Raw genomic sequence first — 8,391 nt, 5'->3', positions numbered from 1 at the left:
CATAGTGTCATGTTTTGTAACCAGTTGCTTTTTTTTTTTAGCACATTCATTTCTTATTATGGTTTGTGTTTTTTGTCTCTTGAATTAGAAATAAAAATGAATTGCTTTGGTGGGAAATTCCATTGTTGTGAATCTATTCTGCTTTACTTGGAAATAGCCTAACAATTGATGAGATCCTTTGCTATGTAATTTTAATCTCTAAGAATATGTGAAAGGAATTTGAGGGGGTATTTTTTTAGGTAGTTGTCTGCAAACCATTTTTAAGGTTGCTTTGAATGTCGTGTAAAGAAGAAAATATAGATCTTACTTTATTTACTTATTGTGTTTTTGGTTTGTGAGAAATTAAAAGTTATGCTTAAGTAAGTTGAAATAATGTGTGAGATTTTGTAAATCTTGATGAGATTTTGTAATTGAAACCCGCAGTAGAGAATGTTATTCATGCTTTATTTATTTATTTATTTATATATATATATATATATATATTTTTTAAGGAAGAGGGATGCAAATAAGGTGCTTGGTGAAGTGCAAAACAAGAAGTACTCGGGTGTCTTTTTCACTAATCAAACCAATCACACTGAATTTATATAAGAAATGGGAAAAAGCTACAATTGTTGTTGGGGTTTTCTTAGTTGCACATGCTCTTGAGCATTTGGAGCGGACAACTACAAATAAAGAGGTTAACATGACCCAGTTACTCCAGGTGAGTGCCTAATTGTTATTTCCATATTCTTGAAGAGATTAATATTCTAGGTACCTAAAAGTTTTGAGAGCATGATTTTTTTCCAAAATAATTTCTAGACCAATAGGATTTTGATAATTTCCCTTCGCTTTGTTGGTGGCATTGTATGGTTAGTGCGGAAGGTTCAAAATTGTTGTTCATAGTAGTGGTTTCTGTATCTGTTGTCTTTGGCTTATCTTCAATTGTCATGAGTTTCATATTAGTTTTGTGTGTCCTGTGATATCAGTGCTGGTGAATTATAATTGGTAAGTGTTGATTGCTATTATCAAATATGTTGATCTCTTACTTCCCAGCCTTTGTTTATTATTAAGTATCATGGTCAATGTCTGATAGCAATTTCAAATTATCTATTAGTTAGTCTGATTGGGGGTTGCTAAAGTAGGAAATGAAAATTCTGGAATTCTGCTTTTGTCTGTGAAGTTTTGCAAGGTAGGAAAGTTATGATGGGGGAGCTTTAGTTGTAGTGCCTAATAGAAGAATGAAGCAATCCAAGAGAGATCCTTTGGGATATAGTGTAGAGTCATATTGTGCAACTGTTACAATGTTGATTAGGAAGATACAAATTCTCACCAAAACTAAATGGAATTATATATTCTCACCAACATGTCTAATATTTGTTTGATTTGGCAAAAGCTTTTATATCATCAAAGCTATGAAGCTCAAGCTCCAATTCTTCCAACTACTGATGGCACTTGGAGAGCCTAAGCATTCAAGGAAAAAAAACTAAGATGAATCATACTAAGAGTAGTATGAGATTTTAGTTGTAAAATAGTGTTCAATACATAGTAGTAAGTTTATTGATTTTCATCTGTTCATCTTTTCCCAAAAGAACACCATCACTACAAATATAAAGGGCATTTTGTAAATTTAGTTATTGTTTTAATACTTTGAACCAAATTCTCATGTTGTAAATGCTTTATGGTTAGAATTGTTAGATACATATGTCACTTATTTATGTAAACTGGCTAAATCCTTTGACAAAACGCACTCTACTTGTAATTGGGTAGTTCTAGGTGTTTTTAATACTTCAAGAAACAATGTTTCAAGGTCAAGTGTTGAAATCATCAAGTTTGTCCAAGAAAAAGCAAGCCGAAGTGCAAATTTATTAAAGCTCGACACTTGCTCGATAGCTACCTCAACACCTGCTATCTGTCGAGATTTATAATTTCAGATTTTCTGATCTGATTTTCTTGGGATTCGTGAATATGCTTTTGGGCCTTTTTTTCTTCTAACCCTAAACATATAAAAGGATTGTTTTGAGAGCCGTCAAGTGTGACACAAGTTGCAAAAGCATTGAGCAATCTCTGTTCAAGCAAATTGTGATCAAAAGACGAAGTTCTTGACCTAGTTCATCTTCTCTGAAGAAGTTGCTGTGTATTTGCACCAAAGGGTTTTGTGACCAAGTATCTTCTTGATCTTCATCGTGTAAGATAAACTAAAGAACTTTACAGCCAACCTCTCTTCCTTAAGTTGGTGTTTTGAAGTCGCATATTGGGATCCGCGCATTGGTTAGTCACGTACTTGGGAGCCGTGCATCAAAGGTGGGAACTGTCGCTACAAATCAAGTCCAATTGGATATTGGGGTAAGGGTCAACTGTAGGCTGGTAAGGTACTTGGGATTCCTTTACTTGTAACCGCTTGATTTGATAATAGTGGAGTTTCAGGAGTGGTGGCCTGAAAATCACCCGGTGGGATTTTTGCCGCGAGGTTTTTCCCCATTCGTAAATAAATCACCGTGTCATTTAATTTTCGCTGCATATTTAGTTTTTGGTGATTTGTTTATGCTTCCACGCAATTGCATGATAAATTGATTAATTAATAACTTGACTAATTAATTAATTGGTTTAATCACAAGAGGTCATTCAGTTTGTGGCCTATCAAGTGGTATCAGAGCGGGCACACTCTGATTAGGTTTAATCTTTGCTGTGTTGATCCATTGACCCCTGCTTGTCATGGATAGAGGAGTCATTAATTATACTTCCTTTATTTGATGGCACTAATTATGCATACTGGAAAGTACGCATGAGAGCTTTCTTGCAGTCTTTAGATGAGAAGGTGTGGCAAGCTGTAGAGATTGGCTGGACCAAGCCAAAAGAAGAACCGGCCGATTGGAATGACGCAAAGATCAAGGCTGCTAACTTCAACAGCAGAGCGTTAAATGCCCTATTTAGCATAGTTACCAATAAGGAGTTCAAGAAGATATCCTCAATTGAAACTGCTAAGGAGGCTTGGACCATCCTCCAGGAAACCTATGAAGGAACAAAGGCTGTTAAAGATTCAAAGTTTCAGAGGCTCACTACAAGCTTTGAAGAAATTAAGATGGAGGAGGATGAGTCGTTTAATGAGTTCTATGCCAAGCTAAAGGACATAGTGAACTCAGCCTTCAATCTTGGGGAAACCATCCCTGAACCCAAGGTTGTAAGGAAGGTGCTCAGATCTCTACCTGAGAGATTCCATGCCAAGATTACGACAATAGAAGAATCAAAGGATATTGACAAAATTACTTTGACTGAGCTGGTTGGAAACTTGCAGACCTACGAGCTAGGACTATCTAGGATTGGCAAAATGGGTAAAAGCAAGAGCATGGCCTTGAAGGCAAAGAGCAGTGATACAGATGAGTCTTCTGATGATGAAAATTTTAAGATGAAGTCCTACATTACAAGGCAGTTTAAGAAGTTTATGAAGAATGCCAATGGGAGGACAAAGACCGCAGATAATTCAGTTCTTCTCAGTTTAAGAGCCAAGACAAAGGGAAGAAGGACACTAAGGATGGCGGTCAGTACATTGTTTTGGCTGGACCAAAGTGCTTCAGATGTCATGGATTCGGTCACATGAAGCATGAATGCCCAACATATCTCAAAAGCATTGAGAAGAGTAAGGCACTTGCTGCAACCTTGAGTGACACTAAGCTCGAAGATGATTCCGACAATGAGGATGACGGAATCTTAAATGCCTTCACTAGCACAGTTAATTCTACTGAAGGGATTGTTGAAGAAGTGGATGAAGAACTGGTGGAGTCCAAATTTGAGAAAATGGATGATCAAGATGATATTCATTCAGCCTATGAGAAGCTTTACAAGCTCTCTGAGAAGCATGAGAAATTGTATAGGCTAGCCACTAAGAAGCTCAGTGATGTGAAACTTGATCATGAAGAGTTGTCCACAAAGTTTGATGAGACGAATCAAACTATTGGAGCATTGAGGTTTGAGAACAACTTTTTGGCTGAGAAGACCAAGAAGCTTGAAGCTGAGCTTTTTCAAGTTAGAGATCAATTGGAGAGGACTTCAAGTGCAAAACTTGATGAGATGCTGAGCAATCAGAAAACTGCTTCAGATTGAACAGGCTTAGGGTATGGTCTTTCTTTCTCTAATACTGCTTCTACTAGTAATATGGTTTTTGTTTCTCCTGCTAATAACACTGAAATTGAGAACACTGATGTTAAAACTGAATTAGCTAGTGAGAACTTAGACAAGGGTAAATCTATCTTAGGAGCACCCCCTAATCAAGATAAGAAAGATGCTAAAAACCCTAGGACTAAGAAGGCTAACTCTCAAAAGTCTAAACAAAAGAAGCAGCATCTCTGTCATCATTGTGGAGTTGCTGGTCATACTCGACCTAATTGCTATAAGTGGCTAGCCACTCAACAGAGCAACGACATGATAGCATCTGGAAGCTAAAATCAGTTTCAATCCTCTCTTGCTCCTCTTGGAGATCTTCTGAAAGCCCTCATGTTCCTTTCAAACTTGAACAGTTTCAATTCTTCCCCCTTACCGTCTGTTTAAGGGTTCAATCAAAGGAAAGATTCTTCCAAGGTGTGGAAGAAAAAGGACTCTAAGTGATTTCATCACTTTCTTTTCCCTTCTTGCTTTTCTTGTTTGTTACATTGCTTGTGTGTTTTGCATTTTTTGAGTCAATCTAGTTTTTATGCTTTATTTTGTTTAACATGTTTTTGTGTGTTTACTTTTAGTTTTGTTTACTTTTGTTTTTAAAATAAATAAAAAAAACGAAAAATCAGAAAAATATAAAAACAGTGTGTGTTTTGTGTACTTTGGTACTTGTGTACCTTGGATGGTCATTGAAATAAAGTTTCTAAACTTTGTATCTTTTGTAGCTTAGATGAGCATCTCTATGCATAACTAAGCAAGTGAGCTTTGTGACTTTTTTTTGTGATGAGTAAGATTAAGTTATCTCTTAAACTTAACACTCGTATCACTCTTTTTGACATGTAGGACTAGAAAATCCTAAGAGAAATGCATAAATAACCATCTCACCACTGTTGCTCGCCAATCATAAATGACACCTGTATGCTTCGGCATAGCAAAAGTGCAATGTCATAGACACCTGTATGCTTCGACATAGCAAAAGTGCAGTGTCAAAGACATTCGTATGCTTCGGCATAACAAAAGTACGATGTCAAATGCTTAACATCTTGGGTATTTCTTTTCTCTCTTTTTATGCCCATGTATGGTATGCTAACATAAAAGAAAATATGCAAAGAAAATAAAAAGCAAAAAGATCAAAAATGCTTTAAATATGGTTGCAAGCATGTATTCTAGGAGATGTGGGAGTTTAGGATGTACCTCGAAGATGATAGTCCCCATCAAACAGTTATAATTGTGTGTGAGTTAAAGTTATTTTTTCATATCTCAGATCGTCATAACAAGTATACACATATACAATCTCGCGATGTTTTTCACACACAATACGCAATATTCTTTGTTACTTTTGATACATGTGCAGGTACAATGTGATTTGGCCATCACAAAGGTTTTACATGTGCTAATGTATACTCACTAAACTGTCTTAACTTGTTTTTGAAAAATAAAATTGGTTAGACTTGTTGTGTGTGTGTGTGTGTGTGTTTTTGAGGATCCATGTGCTAAATTTTTTGATTGAGAGATGATTTTGAGAGCTTAAAATGTTGATTGGATCTTTGGTTGAGGTGTATGTTGGATTGCATTCATATCTGTGTTTTTCTCTTCTCGAAAAACTGCTTTTAACTGCTGTCTCAACACCTCCTCGACACCTCCTCGATACCTGGTCATCTGTCAAGCTTCTCAAGCCTTTTCTTATCGCAATCTCGACACCTCTTTGACACCTGATGGATCGATCGAGAAAATTCCTGTCTCCTCGACACCTTGTCGATCGATCGAGCTTCTGTTCTTTGAAATTGTTCTTGTACCTCGACACCTCTCGACACCTGAAGCTATCAAAGGCTAAATCCTCGACAGCTTCCTCGATACCTCTTGACACCTCAGCTGTCGAGATTTACTGAAGTGTCTATATAAGTCTCTGTCACGATTTTTCTCTCATTCTCTCGATCTCTCTCGATCTGTCCGAGGCGTTTCATCTCCCAACCACCTTTCTCTCACTCAAATCTTTAAACCCGCTTCATTTTCGGTCTTCCCTTGGTTTCAATCACTTGGTAAGTTCATTTTTCCCTCCCTTTCTCATGCATTTCATGTTTTGAAACCTAGTTTTTGGGATTTTTTGAAAATTTTTGGAGTTTTTCAAAATTGATGAGTTTTTCTTGAAATTTTGGGTTGGTTTTTCACTTAAATGCTTTTAAAATGTCATACATTTCATTCCATGTGCATTAGAATGGTATTTACATACATTTAGATGTGTGCTCTATGCTGTGTGCTGGTAGGATTGGATTGAGCTGAGCCCATGATTTTTTTTTTATTTGCATGTCACATGCTCATGCATTCTCATGCATACGTTCTTTTTGTTCAACATATTTGATCTATTTAAACTGTGTTGGGACTTTTCTGATTGTCTCCCTCTCTATCTCTTTCTCATTCTTTTACGTTAGTAGTGTCTATGGCACCTAAACGTAAATCCACTCCTGCTCGGAACCCTCTGCGTTCTGGAGCTTCCTCTTCTTTTGATTATGCTTCTCTTAACCTTCGGTTCCGTGATGGAGATGCCCACAAGGCATTTACGGAGAACTTTTCTTGACGAGGTGTTCATTCGGAACGCCAAGTCATTCTGGCGAACTTCGCCGACATTGACCTTCCCTCTGTCATTCACAGTAGGGGATGGGAGTTACTGTGTGACGTCCCGGTCACTTGTCCTCTCATGCTGATTCAGAAATTTTACTCCAATATGCATGGAATAAATCGTTCAGTACCTCTCTTTTTCACTCGCGTTCGAGGTACGTGCATCCCTGTCACACTGCAGCTAGTTGCGAATGTGCTTAGGGTTCCTAGGATAGAGTTTCCTGACTATCCTTCTTATGAGCGTCTGAGGACTGTGTCCAAAGATGAGCTCATTTCTGCCTTTTGTCAGCACCCTGCTGATTGGGGTGAGCATCAGTACACATCATGTAGGCCTTTTACTAAAGGTCCTAGATTCCTAAACATGGTGATGACGTTTGTACTCTATCCTCTCTCTCACTACAACTTTATCATAGAGCCTCGTGCTCGATTTTTGTTATCTCTTTTAGAGCATCTTACTATAGATTTTCCTTCTCACTTTATTCTTTCTATATATTTATCTTGATTTGGAATCCCATGATAAGCTTATCTTTCCTTCCGCTATCACGAGGATCTTACACCATTTTTCTATTCCCTTTCCTGTGTCCGACCACTTCACACACATTTGTGCCATAGATGCCGCTACCGTAAAACATAGTGAGGCGCAGTTTAGGTTGCGACAGACGGATTCCACTCCTCCCTCCCGTTCAGCTCCATCCAGATCAACTCCATCTACATCTGCTCCTTCTTCCTCTACAGGCGATATATCTCTAAGAGACATTATGGCGCAGCTGCAGCGCATGGACACTCGCCTTGATACATTCTCCGCTGAGTTGTATCAGGTGAATGTTCGTGTTTGTCGTATTGCACGATGATAGGCGACCATGGGTAGTTTTGCTCCAGAGGCTACTCCTTCACCACCTACTCCAACAGCTTCAGATTTTGAGGATGAGGATGATGAGGATGATGATGATGATGATGGAGATGCTAGCTCTACTGATGAGATGTCTATATGACACTCTACCCTTTGTCACTCATGACAAAAAGGAGAAGTAGTTTTGGGTTATGAGAGTAGTCATCTTAGGGGGAGAGTTAGTATAGGACATTTTTGATAGGGGAAGTGTTGATATTCTTAAGGGATGTAGTGAGGTTTTGATGTATCTTTTCTTTTCTATTCTTTATAGATACATTGATCTTGTATATGAGGTCCTTTGACCATTTTTACATACATTGTACTTATACTTCTTTATATATGTGGATGTATGTTTCTTTCACCTTTCTATTCATGTGTTGTTTCTTCTTTATCTTTATACACATGTTCATTATACTTGTATGCAATTTATTATTTCTGTTTCACACAAGATGCCTTGATGAGTTTTGTTTAAAGTGTTTCAGAAATACAGGTTGTCAAAGTTTACTTGCCATAAACTATTTTCTTGCAAAGTTTTTCAAGAGTTTGTGTTAGGATAGATTTTATTGTATCAACAAGTGAATATGAGTTGAGTGATTTATGACTTCTCTCATATGTTCATTTGTTTGTTGTGGTTTTGTCACGGATTGCCAAAGGGGGAGATTGTTAGGACATATGTGTTTTCACTTGTTAAGAACATATGTCACTTATTTATGTAAATTGGCTAAATCCTTTGACAAAACGCACTCTATTTGTAATTGGGT

The sequence above is a fragment of the Quercus suber genome, unplaced genomic scaffold, assembly GCF_002906115.3.
Source record: "Quercus suber isolate HL8 unplaced genomic scaffold, Cork oak 2.0 scaffold_683, whole genome shotgun sequence".
Classification (NCBI taxonomy): Eukaryota; Viridiplantae; Streptophyta; class Magnoliopsida; order Fagales; family Fagaceae; genus Quercus; species Quercus suber.
This window is presented reverse-complemented; position numbering follows the sequence as displayed.